This window comes from Mesoplodon bidens, assembly GCF_964165515.1.
Source record: "Mesoplodon bidens genome assembly, chromosome: 7".
NCBI classification, from domain to species: domain Eukaryota; kingdom Metazoa; phylum Chordata; class Mammalia; order Artiodactyla; family Ziphiidae; genus Mesoplodon; species Mesoplodon bidens.
In genome coordinates, this window is record NC_138164.1 from 13,716,333 (window position 1) to 13,729,337 (window position 13,005).

General features: G+C 58.7%; 1 protein-coding gene across 9 annotated transcripts in view; it reads left to right on the plus strand.

The window, feature by feature from the left end:
* The first annotated feature begins 1,445 nt into the window (after positions 1 to 1,445).
* The window catches only part of BCL9L (BCL9 like), a 28,718-nt gene continuing 17,158 nt past the window's right edge, over positions 1,446 to 13,005 (plus strand). For 2 of the 9 annotated variants that reach the window (XM_081238507.1, XM_081238508.1), the window contains exons 1-2: positions 4,523 to 4,728; positions 8,587 to 8,642. The gene's annotated coding sequence lies outside the window, so the exon portion shown is untranslated. Of the gene's footprint in view, positions 2,393 to 3,221; positions 3,375 to 4,522; positions 4,729 to 7,536; positions 7,557 to 8,586; positions 8,643 to 13,005 lie in introns of those variants that run through there. The other 7 variants (XM_081238510.1, XM_081238511.1, XM_081238509.1 and 4 more) reach the window with 6 other exon arrangements.

Consider the following 13,005-nt stretch of genomic DNA (forward strand, 5'->3'; position numbering starts at 1 on the left):
TATCCTAGGCTCTGAGATCTTTCACACCAGAGCTCAGCCTCTCTGGGCTTCAGTTTTCTTTTCCTTTAAGTGGGGGTAATACCTATCTCACAGGGTTGTGATGATTCAGTCCCTAACCCAGCTTGGCCTTGGCATAGCAGTTAATAGGCACTTGGGGAAGTTTTGTTGATTGGCTCAAAGCACGATCAAGAGATAGTGTGTATGAAAATGCTTCGTAAACTTCTATGTTAGGCACCCATAGAGGTTGTTATGTTATCTTCTTTCAGGGTTTCTCCCCCTTTTTCACCTGTGCCTCCCCAGACCTTGCCCAGTGCCCAGCTGCAGACACCATCAACCCATCAAGTGAGTATTTACTGAATCCCTACTATGAACCCAGCCCTTGAGTGCTGTGGGGAATATAGAGGCATAGGAGACATGGTTTGGGCCCTCAATAGTCTTTTGGGGCAACCAGACATACGCACAGGTGAATCAAGATAAAACATACAAGTAGGTACTCAGGTGGGTGGCATAGATGTAGTAGGTGTCAAAAGAGAGGGAGGTCAGTGAGAGCTAGAGCTATCTGGGGACCATCTGTGAGGAGGGGCAGGGGAGAGCTCAGAGGAACCAAATAGCATGAGCAAAGGGGCTTGCTAGTGCCCTTCAATGGTTGTTACTTGTTGGTACTAATCCTGGGTGGGTGGGGGTAGTGGGATACAGGGAAAGTGCCCTGGGATAAGGAGACCCAAACTCCAGTCCTGGGCTTACCACTTTCTAGCTGTGTAACCCTGAGGAAGTCCTTAACTAATGCAAGCCTTTGTTTCCTCATCAGTGTCATGGGGCCATAACATCTTTCTCACAGGTTTGTGGCAAACACTGAAATAACATGTGAAATGCTTTTTAAAACACTTTACAATTTTTTTCCATTGGATCTATTCTCCTACAGGGTCGTGTGTGTGTGTGTGTGTGTGTGTGTGTGTGTGTGTGTGTGTGTGTGGCGCTTTGAGCTTAGGATAGAGTTCTTTTGGGAGAACAAAGGTTTTACTTCCACAAACATTTTCTTAGTATCCACTTCGTGCTGCTGAGGATTGAGGTGAAAAAGTTCAGTCTACATCCTCAGGGAACTCAGGGTCTACTAGGAAAGAGAGATGAATAAAGTGAATAAAGAGATGTTCAGTGCATAATGAATGTGGGTGGATACAATGAAGAGGGGACCCAGTAGAGAGAGAGGGAGAGGGAGGGGGGGGAGAGGGAGAGGGAGAGAGGGAGAGAGGGAGAGAGGGAGAGGGAGAGGGAGAGAGAGGGAGAGGGAGAGAGAGAGCGGGAGAGAGAGAGGGAGGGAGAGAGAGAGGGAGAGAGAGAAGGAGGGAGAGAGAGAGGGAGGGAGAGAGAGAGAGTGTGAGTGAGTGTTGGGGGTTGGGGAGAGTCAACTCCCACTGCTTCCAATCAGCGTAGATAGGAGGGTAGGTTTGTCAAACCTCTCCCCAGCCTGAGATGGTGTTAGCCCGTCTCCTCCCCAGTCCTTGGGATTGGGGTGGAGAGTGGCATAGAAGCCCCCTCCCCGCCCCCGGGCCAACCTGCCTCCCGCTAGCCGGCCGGGCGCCTTACCGAGTCAGACCACTGGGAGGCTGGGGGAGCCGGGTTGGGCGAGGAGGCGAGCGAGATGGGGGAGCTCTTATTTTGACAGGGGCCTCTCCGGGCTCTGGTATGAAGGCAGAAGGAGGCAGCCAGAGAGCCCCGATGCTTATTCAGGCTGGGGAGCGGAGCCGAGTGGAGGGGCGAGCGAGGCTCCGGCAGCGCAGGGGACCCCTGGGAGGCGGCGGCGAACGGCGGAGCCAGTGGCTGGACATGCCCCGGACTCGGGGCCGCTGCACCACCGCCGCTGCCCGGAGCCAGCCGGCCGGACGCCCGCACGCCTGGGTCCCCCGGCGCCGCGCCGCCCGGGGACTGCGACCCGGACCCTCGGCGTCCGACCAACAATAAGCGCCCAGACAGCCCCCTCCCCGCCCCGCGCCCGCCGTCCCCGCGGGCCTCGGGAAAAGTGAAAGGAGGAGGCGAAGGAAGGAAGGAAGGAAGGGAGGAGGAGCAGGAGCCGGAGCCGTGAGGTTCGGGGCTGAGACCCCAGCTGTGAGCCCCGGGCCGGGCGGGTGTGCGCGCTCTCCCGCCGCTGCCCGGCGCCCAAGACCATGCTCCGCGGTTGGAAAGCAGGAACCGAGGCGCCCAGCGACCCCCGGATACCCGCTCCCGGGCCGGGCTGGTATTGAGATCAAGGCGTCCAGAATCAAAAGATCACCACCTGCCCGCCCTCCTCCGCACCTCCAACTGGCGAGCAGGAGGACCCCAATCCACCCACCGACCCTGACCTGGTCATGGCGTCCAACTCCGGCCTGGCGTGAGGACCCCCGACCCGCGCGAGGTGAGGGGAGGGCTGTGGCCGAGGGCGAAAGTCATGCCAGGCCAGCAGAGGCGCGAGGAGGGAGATCCAGTTCGAATTGGGGAGGGGGAACACAGTCTGATTGTCTCTGGCCCTCTGGCACGCACCCCTAGGCTGTTTAAGGGGTCGGGGACGCCCCCAGGATTAGTGGAGGCCACTCTTGGGCCCCCAATCAGGTTGGCAGCCCCAGCGCTCAGAGGGGAGGGCTTAGGGGCAGCCAGGAGACCCTGCCACCGTAGCACAGAGAACAAGGCCGGCCTTGGGCCAGCTGGAGCAGCAACTCTGCCCTGGGGGCTTCTGGGAGTTGTAGTCCCCCTTGCAGGCTCACCAACCCCTTGGGTCTCAGCACCCCAGCACTCCTCTCCTGGCTTATAGGAGCTTCCATAAGGAGGTGCGTGGGGACTGGAGATTGCTGGGGGTCACCCTCTGCCCCCAAGCACTGCCTAGGAGCAGTGGGGGCTGTGACTGGAGGAGTCTCCCCTGCCAAGGATTCTTAGTGATGTGGGCTTGTCAGGGGGTGGGTGGTGGTGGGGGGGCAGTCACACAGTTCCTTGGAGGTGTCTCTGCCTTGCTAAGAGGAGACAGCCCCTGCCTTGGTCTGGGGGAGCTCTTGGGGGAGGAATGTGGGCAAGAGAGGGGAGGCTTAGGGCTTCTTGCTTGGCTGGAGTATGTCCTGTCCCAGGGCTGCTGGAATTTGGTTTCAGGGGACACCGAGGTCTACTCTCCCCTTCTCCCTCTTGGGAGCTGAGGAGAGTGTCCCTTACAGTCTGGGAGTCTGGAGGGTGTCCCTCTGGAGCAGTGAAGCCAGGATTGGCTTCTGTCTGTCTGTCCAGCTTCCTTCCTTCCGGGTTTTTCTGCACCCCCCCCTCCCTCCTCCTTCTGTCTGTCTGCTGCTTGGGGTGTGGGTCTGTGTCTGTGTCTGGGGGCCTCTGCTGCAGCGAGGAAAAGTGTTGCTCTGGGAGAGGTGAGCTGGGCATGTGACTGAGCCCTGGGAAAGGGGCTTGGAGGCCCCCTTGATCTTTGGCCTTGGTTTCCTGTTTTACCTAGGAAAGCTGTCTTTGCACAGTATCTGCTGTAACCCTACTGATGCCTCCGGGCAGCTCTCTGAATGAGACCCGCAGGGTAGGTGGGCTTCCACTCCCCTTGCTCTCCCCCCTCCTCAGCCTCTCCAAGGAGCAGCTACTTTTTCTGGGCTGGGGCTGCCTGGCTTGTCTGTTGCCCCCCAGCACTAGCTTGGCTGCCTTCTCTGGGTCAGGACCATGATTTCATGGCCCCAGGGGAAGAGCATGTTCAGGCCCCGTCTTTCTGGTATCAGCTCTGAGGCGCCTGCTGATAGGAGCTTCAGGACAGGATGAGAATGGGAGAGAAAGGAAGGTAAGGGGCTTGTGGGGGGGGTTCTGGTATCAGGACGGAAGGCGCTGCCCTCCCTCAGCTGATCAGGCTCCTTGGCCTTGGAGAACCAGGCCTGGAAGCTCAGTCTTCTGGCCACTTGCCTCTGGAGGTTCTCTGCTTACCTGTGTTGCTTCTGATTGGGGTGGGGCAGGGGTTAATGCTGGAAAGGGTGCTCCTGAAGGGGAGAATACCTATATAACCTTGGATCCAGTGTGACTCTTGTGCTCGGGGTAGCAGGGGCCTCACGCTAGAGATGGTTTCTGGAGGTCCATATGGAGGCTCAGAGTCTCTAATTACTGAGGTTGAGGGTCCAGGTGGGAAGAGATTACAGAGTCCTGGAGAAGGATTAGTGTTGGTGGTCCACAATCGATCACAACAGTGGTAATGTGCGACCTAGTGAACTTGCTTATTGAGTCTGTGTTGGGCACCCATGATTCCCTTTGGATAGTGTCTGCCTCCCAACTTCTGAGTATTTCAGTTAAGCAGGAGCCCTGGGCCGCAGACTCAACTTCCATGAAGAGGCAGGGCGATAGTCTTCTGGGCAGAGGCCTAGTGGGTGGCAGTGTCGACTCAGCAAGGGCTGGAATGCCTGGCACCTGCTTTAGATTAAAGGAGATGCCTGCAAAGGGGGCTGCCTGCCTGCAGGGGGAGGGGCTGGGATGGAGCTGCGTGGAGCCCAGGAGTGGGGTGGAAGGAAAGGAGCAGGGTTGCAGGCAGCAGCAGCTCTGGCAGGAGTGGAGGGAGCCAGCAGTCACCCAGCTCAGCAGCCCCTCCTCCAGGGAGTCCAAGACAGGAGCTGGGGGCCGCCACACTGCCTCTGGCGCCACCGGCTGAAGTTCCGTTCCAGCGCCCTGGGGGGGCAGCTGCGGGGAGCCAGGGTGTCTGAGTGTCCAGTCTGCCCAGGACTGGAGGAGGCCTGCAAGGAGGTAGGGGGCACTTTGGGGTTCTTTTTGGCCTGATGCCATGTTTACTCTTCTGGGGGCTCCTTGGTTGCTGGTAGTGAGGCACTCCAAGAGCCTGGGCACCCAGGGGTGATGGGGAAACGGCATCCTTTCCCTGTGCCGGGAGCCCTGGGCACTGCTTGGTTGCTGACCTCGGGGGAGGGGGCAGAGGGGATGGCACCGTGGGAAAGTGGGCAGCCGTGGGAGCCAAGCGGGTACAGGCTGGGTGCCGCGGGCAGGGAGCCTCTGCCAGGCCTGCTCTCCCTGGGGTGGGGCTGGCTGTTCCAGGGACTGGCTCAACCTGTTGAGCACCTGGCTGCTCTAGCTTGGCATCTGTGCCCCTGCCTGCCAGCCCCACCAGCTGCCCACCCATAAGCCACACTGTGGGGGCTGCCCCCAGGGATCTGGGGCGAGGAGGCTCTGACTGGCCAAGGGGCCAGGATGGAGCTGGTAGAGGCTCCTCCAGGGGCTCTAAGTTTCCCCAGGTCCCACCCTCTAACTACCAGAGCTTCGGCTGGAGCCAGTTGGAGGGCCAGGTCGCCAGAGGCTAGGAGTGAGGGACAAGGTGAAGAAAGCTGCAGCACTAGAGGTGCTGCATGTCACTTGGATGGGCCTCCCTGAAGGCAGCCTGGAGTTAAGGCCTGGCATTTCCTCTGCTGGGTGCCAGGGCCAGGCCTCCAGAGCCCCACCCCCAGCCTGGCTTGACCTCCCCTCCCTGGGAGAGAGCTGCCGACTTTCCCTGGAGGTTGGGGGAGGGGCAGTAAGGGCATCCTGGTGCCCTGGGAGGAGAGGGGTGACTTCCTGGATGTGGGGGTCTGTTGTAGTGCCTCAGCCTCCCGAAGGGCCCCCCTCCCTGGGAACCCAGATAGGAAGCTCTGGCTTCCCAGGGAGATGTCCCCCACCCTGCCCTGAGGGTGGATGGTCCTGGGTCCCCTGGAAGGTCCCTGACCCCCTGCAGGCCCTTGCTGTCCTCCCACACCCTCTGACCCTGTAGCTTTAGGGCTGCCTTGGGGCTCTGCTAGCTGGCGGGGAAGGGGACCCAGCTGCCACTCTGTAGGGGGAAAGGTGGCCACCACCAGCCACCCATGGGTCAGGGAAGGGCCCAGGTAGGTTCCTTCGCCTTCTTTCTCTAGTCAGTGGCTAAAGTGGAGACCTCTCCTTCTCTGCCTCCTTTCCACCCCAGGCCCTCCCTGCTTGGCCCTGGGCCACCTGCCCCTCCTAACCTTGGTGTCTGGCCTAGTCCCCATCCCCAGGGGCTGGGATGCCCTCTGTCCAAGTCCCTCTTCCAATGGGCTGGTGGCCCTGCGCTGGCCTGTCTTCCCCCTCCCCTTCACTCTCCACCCCCCAGCCTCAACTGAGAATGGCCCTGAATCCAGCATTTCCAGCATTTCGAAACCAGGATTGTTTTGAAATCCCTGAGTACTTCTCCACCCCACTACTCTGACTCCCCTCCTCCCCACTAGCCCAGAATTTAGTCCTCTAATCTGACTTCATGCTGTGCACTGCCTGTGTGTGTGTGTGTGTGTGTGTGTGTGTGTGTGTGTGCGCTAGCACATGGCCATGTGCACACTACTCTGTGTGTGTGTGCTCGTGTATCCCAGTGTGGGTCTGTCTTCTATCTGTCAGTAGTTCTGTGTGACTGGCTGATGTCATTTGTGTTTCCCGAGCTCTCTTTGGCCTTCTCTGAGTATGGGAGCCTCTATGGGTCTTAAGGAGTCATTTTTGGGGAGTTTGGGTTATTTTAAAGAGGTATCCTGGATGTGTGTCTTTGGGGGTTGTGTCTGTTTCTCTCTCAGATACACGTCTGGGAGTATCTGAGGAGTATGTGTGCTCGGGATTGTGTCTCTGATGCATGTGAGTGTGTGCGTACGTGCGCACGCTCAGTGCGCTCGCTTCTGTTGCCGCCTCTAGCCTCCTCCCTTAGAACATGTCTGGGGTGCGTAGCCACAGGTCTCCCCACAGCTCCCTGGGACATGGAGTCCTCTGTCCTTTGATAGGGAGGTTTCTTGGAGCGAGGCCAAGGCTTCTGGCAGTTCTGTGGTCCTTGGAGAGAAACTGTGCAGTGGGGAGACTTTGGGATAAACTGTCCCCAAGGCTGGGCTCTCTTCCTCTGCCCTTCACGGACACCCGGCACCTTAAGGGATCCCAATACTCCCAGTCCATTCTCTTCTTGTCCTGGTGATATGGTGGGGGCTGTCACAGGGCGGCCCAGTGCTCTCCAGAAAGGGCTGGGGAAAGGGAGTTAACCCTCCACCCTTGGGGTCACTTGCTTCATTTGGGACAAGAAACAGCCAGCCACACCAGACCTGGCAGCTTGGTGGCTAAAGTTCAGAAAAGTTGACTTTGCTAGCTAGGGGCAGACAGCAAAACAAGACAAGACACTCATATTCCCAGCCTGAGCAGAAGACAGAGGGGCCTGGAACGCTGGGGCGGGGGTGGGCGGTGATGTGCCACCCCAGAAATATGAAGCGTTGGGTGTGAGGCCAGCTGCCATTGTAGCCTTGACCCTGGGAAGTCCTTCTTGATGTCTGACCTTAATCATGTTTTACAGGAGGGGGGTGGGGATTGCTAAGGGGAGCTTGCTTTCTTTCTTTTTTTGCCAAAGCAAGAGTTGTGTTAGTAGAGTTATGTCTGCATGGGATGCGGGCCCCTGGAACCCCTGATGCCTCGCTATGACTCAGTTCCCCATCCTGGGACCTCAGGCTATAATTGAATACTTTCCTCTAGAAGCGCTTGTAGCAAATCAGTGAAGAAGAGCGTTGGGGCAGAGGCTGTTTGTCGGAGTCAAGGGCCTATGGAGACGGCAGCACGAGGTGGGCAGAGAGAAAAGTTGTCTGTTCATAAACCCCCTTCCCATGGCCTCTGGTCCCAGGACGCAGTGGGAGGAAGGGAGGGGTAGAGACACAGGTTGGTACAGTGCTCAGTGACCCAGCAGGGGGAGGGCCTTGGAAAGGAATTTTCAGTTTGTTTCTCAGTCTCTGTCTCTGAGACACGCACACACACATCACTGCAGACACCCCGTGCTTGCCCCCGAGAACTGGAAGTTGGGCCCAGCGGGACCTTCCCCAACTCCCCTGTCGTGTGCCTGGGAGCACCACAGGCTGGAGAGGGTTAAGTCTGGTTGGCAGGGACACCCCCCCACCCAGTGCAGTGAGAGAGAGGGAGGGGTGGTTAGCAGCTTGCTCTAGTTGGCGTCTCTCCCAGAATTCTTCGGAAAAGAACTCCCCTTTGACCCCCAGTACAAACTGAGCCCAGCCACCAGCCTCCCTCCCGCTTGCCTGTGGGAGCTTCACCCAGCCCCCTCCTACTGAACTGCTAAGCCTGATTCTCTCACCCTAGGCCCTGCCAGCCAAGCCCGGTCCCCAGGGGCATCTTCAGGGGACAAGAGAGACCACATGGGGACATAGGACCCACACCATTCTTCTCCTTGACATAGGATAACCCCGGGGTGGCTGGTGCTGGAAGCTGGGGTCCTCAGGCCTCCCCATCCATCCCTCCACCCGGGTCCTCAGGCCAGGCCGTGGGAGTCCTCCCCCCTCTCCCTGTGGGCTGAGCTCTGAGGGAGCTCTAAGGCATCTCCAGCGCCTTCTCCTTTCCTGCTTGCAGGGGAGGGAGGGGGAGCTGTGCGGTGGGGCCGCTGGGTCAGGCCTGGCTCCCAGCCAATCCACAGAAGTCGTGGAGGGGGGGTGGTGTCCAAGTAGCTCAGGGACTTCCTGGAGCTGCAGGCCCGTCTGTGTGTACATGCTTAGTGGTGTGCGTGCTGGGGGTGGGGCCGGGGCTCTGGGAGGAGCAGGGGTAGAGATTGCTGGCCTGGGGCTTCTAGCTGTGACCCTCTCTCCACAGGGAGCCCCAGCCCAGATCACACCCTTGAGCCTGAGCCCGACACGCATTATCCTGAGGTGAGAGGTCTGTGTGCTTACGTGTGTCCTCACAGCCTCCTCGCTCAGCTCTGTCTGCCTCTGCCGTTGCCTCCTGCTTGGCTTTTTGTCTCAGGCGCCCCCCTCCTGGCTCTCTGCCCCCACTTCTCCTTTCATTCTCCTCCCCCCAGAGGAGAGGGTGCTGACTGCCTACAACCTGGAACCCGGTAGGGGATGGAGGCGGGGCCGGGGCAGGAAGGGTTAAAGCGCCACAGCCGCTGCTCCAGTGAAAGTCCCAGCCGGGGTGGGTGGTGGGGAGCCCCAGCCCGGTCACCCCTGGGGGGCAAGGTACGGTTTCCTTCCCGGTCATCCCAAGTTCTTGCTCCCCTTCGCCTGCTGGCTTTGGCCTCAGCTGGCTGAGTGAGTCAAAGCCAGGGTGGCTACCGGCCACAGTAATGTGGTTTCTGCCCTGGCCCCAGACACACACACACACACACACACACACACACACACAGAGGCACACACACGCTTTCTCCCTACTGCCACCCCCACCCCCTCCCTCCCTCCCTCCCTCCCCTCCTTCCTTACTTAGCAACAACTCCCTGAATTCACAACAAACACGCCTGCAGGCTCCTGGTCTGACGAGGGAAAGCTGGAGAAAGCGGAGGACCGCGAGGAGGCACTTCTCCTAGACTGTCCCCAGGAGGGAGGGGCTTCGAATCCTCCCACCCTCCCTGCTGGAGGCCACCACCCCTCAGGGACACAGAGGAAGTGGTCCTGCTTCCAACTCGGGCAATGAAAAAAGTGGGGAGCAGTGCCAGGTGTGGCTGAGCAGGTGTGGGGGTGGGGCCAGGGCTGGGACTCCACTCGTCACTAGTGAATCCCACTTGACCTTTGACCCCCACCTGCAGAGACTCTTCCTGCCTCTGGGCCTCTCAGCAGGGGCCTGTGCTGTTGTCATGGTAACTTGTCTTGCTCCTTCCCCAGACTCTTAGGGAGGAGGATGGGTGACGATGTAACAGATTGGGGGTAGATGGGGCTGGGGTGGCCCAAGAACTCTGGTCTCAGAGCCCCAGTGGGCCAGGCACCTGTGTTGAGGGGGTGGGGAGTGGTGGCCTCTCTTTGATCTCTTCCCTGGGCGGGAACTGTGGCCTCTAGCTAGGACCTGGTGCGCACTGGGGTTGGAGGGAGTATGGAATGAGGGGGTGAGGCACCATTCTTTCGTCATAGCACAGAGGGCTGCTACCAGGGTGAACATGTATTGTGAAATGGTTAATAGCCCAGTTGCTGGAGTGTCTGAGTTCAAATCCCGACTCTTCTAATTTTGGACTGTGTGCCTCAGGCAAATTACTCAACTACCCTGGGCCTCGGTTTTCTTAGCTGTAAAGTGGGGATAACAAAAGAACTTTCTTGTAGAGTACTAAATTAGAGGATTAAATTAAATAATGCCTGTGAAGCCTTCAGGACAGCTTGATGTTACAGAGTAAATGCTCAATAAATATTAGAGAGCCTCCTCGTTATTATTAGTCATAGCTCTTCACAGGAACTTGTGGTCCTCCTGGGGGCTTTAGCAGGGGAAGAATTGATGGGGGTGGGGAGAGTGTGGACAGTGAGGCAGAGACAGCCTTTCCAACACTTGAGACTCCTAGATTCTAATACCCATCCAGACCCACCTTCTTGCTGCCTCAGTCTCCCCACTGAGGGGAAACTAACATCTTGGGCCTGGAGAGGGGTCTGAGGTCTTAGGGCCTGTCTCCCTCCGCATCTCCCAGCCCTTCTCAGGGCTGAGCCCTCCCTCCCCCATGCTGTTGGCTCAGGTCAGCTTCAACACCCCTCCCACCCTCCCATCCCCTGATTCTCTGTTCCTGCACCAGGCTGAACAGCCACTAAGACACTCTGTTCTTAAATGGCTTAGATGGCCGCCTCCTCTCTTTCCTGGCCTAAGGGGTCAGGGACCTTCTTTGGGGAGAAAAGTAGCAGTGTGGGGCTGTGACATGGATGGCAGCTGTTAGGCCTGCCTTGGGGCCCAGGGTCCACTGGATTCCCTGTACCCTGCCTGGACATCTTCCCTGAGCGTGGCAGGGCAGTGCCCAGGCCTGTGATATGTATAGAAGCCCAGATGGGCATGCCTGGCACCTGCTGCACACAGATGGGCAGAAGCCCATCCTGAAGCCCAGAGGAGGGGTGGGGTCATACCAGCATCCAGAGGACACCCCCAGAATCCTTTCCTCTGTGGCGTGGGTGAGTGTGGGCAGGGCTGGGTAAAGTTCTGTTTCAACCCTGTGTGCCCTGGGGCAGGCCAGGGGAGAATGCTGAGTGACTCTGGGTGAGCAAGGCTCCGAAAGGCCCTGGGATGAGAGTCGGATGATGGAGGGGCTAAGGCTTGGGAACTTCTGGGTGAGGAGCCCAGCGCTGGGCAGCAGGGATGGTGTGACCACCAAGAGGGAAGCTCTGCAGATAAGTGGTTTGGTCTTCTGGGGAGTGAGTGTCCAAATCTCTGGAGAAAGTGGATTCAGATGTGGCAGAGTGCCTGGGCTACCAGGGCTCTTGGGTACCTTCTCTGGCCTGGTACCAAGGGGGGTGGGCTGGAGCCCCTGGGTCTACTCACCACCTCCTTCTGGGAACAGAGGGAACACCTCCCTTCCATGGGCCTGGGAGTAAGGGCTCAGTGTTGGCCTGGGCCATGCCTCACTGCTGGGCTGGCCATGCCGCTTTTGCCCAGTCCCTGGGGCCTGTTCCTTGGGCAGGCTGGGGCTATTTTTGGGATCGGGCTGGGGCTCTGGGGCTGGTTTCAGATGTTCCAATGTGAACAGGAGAAAATGGGAACAGATGGCTGGAGGGTTCCAATCAGCAGGTCCTGCTGGGAGCAGGTTATTTTTAGGGCCTTGTTAACCCTTTGGGGGCTGTGGAGCCACCCTGAGAGGGACAGCCCTCTCTAGTTGAGAAGAGCACAGGTCTTCTCTCTGGACCTCTACTTTCAGAACTGCTTGTCCCAGTTGCTCTTCTTTCCCTCTCAGACCCTCCACTCTTTAAAGAGGCCCATGGCAAGAAAGTAGGCTCCAGCTTCCTCCCAGCCCAGACCCTGCACGGAGACTGCCAAGGAGTAGGATGGGGAGAGGGGTGGCTGGTGGAGGGGACGGGATGTGGGCCACTGTTGAAAGGAAACTCCCCTTTGCTTTTCTCCTGGGGTTTTGAGACAGCCCTGAGGCTAAGAGAGTGGATAACTAACTGCCCTCTGGGTTCATGCTCTGGGTTTGAGTGTATGTCGATACACCCAGTGATGCCCAGGGGAGTGCTAGCTGAGGGAGCTGGCCTCTGTGAGGACAGAGAAAAAGCCAAGTTTTTGTACTTGATACCACTGGGATGATGCCCATTGCCCCGATCCCTTGGATACTCAAGAGCAAATATCTCGAGAGTGCCCATCTTTACCAGATGCCCACGGATTTGGGTGCCATGTAGGGTGTAAAGAAGGAGACATCATGGCCAGAGGTGGTTTGTTGAGGGCCGAGTATGTCACAGGCATTCTGTTGGATGATTTCACTATTAGTATCTCACCCAGTATATTGATCCTCGTTTTGCAGATGAGGAAACTGAGGCTCAGAGGGCTGAAGGGATGGACAAGGTCCCATCGCTCAGAAGGGGTGGGATGTGATTGGCATCCTTGTCGGCCTGACTGCAAACCCGGTTCTCATTCCATTGCATCACTCTCACTGCCTGCCAGTGTCCCAGCCCCAGAGGGCGAGGCTGATGGGACTGGGCCTCCTCAGGGAGCAGGTCTATGGAATGAGTGTAGGCACGGAGGCCTGGGGTCCGGGGACCCTGCCTGTCACTGCTCTCGCAATCCCTTAAGCCCTTCTTGCCTGAGGGTGCCAGGACTGACACCAGAAACCCCATTTGGCCTTCCTGTCTTCCCTGCGGGAGGATCACAGGCATACATCCTGTCTCATCAGCCCCCACCCCCACCCGTCCTGGCCCACATGCCCCTGCTTCCTGTAGGGTCACAGCAGTCTGGATGTCAATGTGGGCAGAGCTCGAGGGCCCTCCAGCTGCTGCTGGTGCCAAGAGTTTGGGCCAGGCCTGCGAGGTGAGGGCTGGGAGGATGCCTCTGACGCTGGCAGTACCTGGGGGAGAGAGCAGAGCGGGCAGGCGGGCTCTGGGTGAGGTCCCGCGCCCCATGGTGCACTGCCTGTGCCAGCAGTCTGCCCGCACTCGCAACTCCCACAATGGCCCCATTGTTCCCAGCCGCCAGGCAGTCAGGCAGTTTGGAGGAGGTTCCTGGGCCACCCCTAATCCCCCCCCCCAAAAAAAGGGCCAGATTAACCCCTTGGAGGATAGAGGCCAGGTGAGGGCCCACAGGGAGCTACCCTGCCCATTCCTCCCTTCTGGGAATCCGGGCTTGGGATGC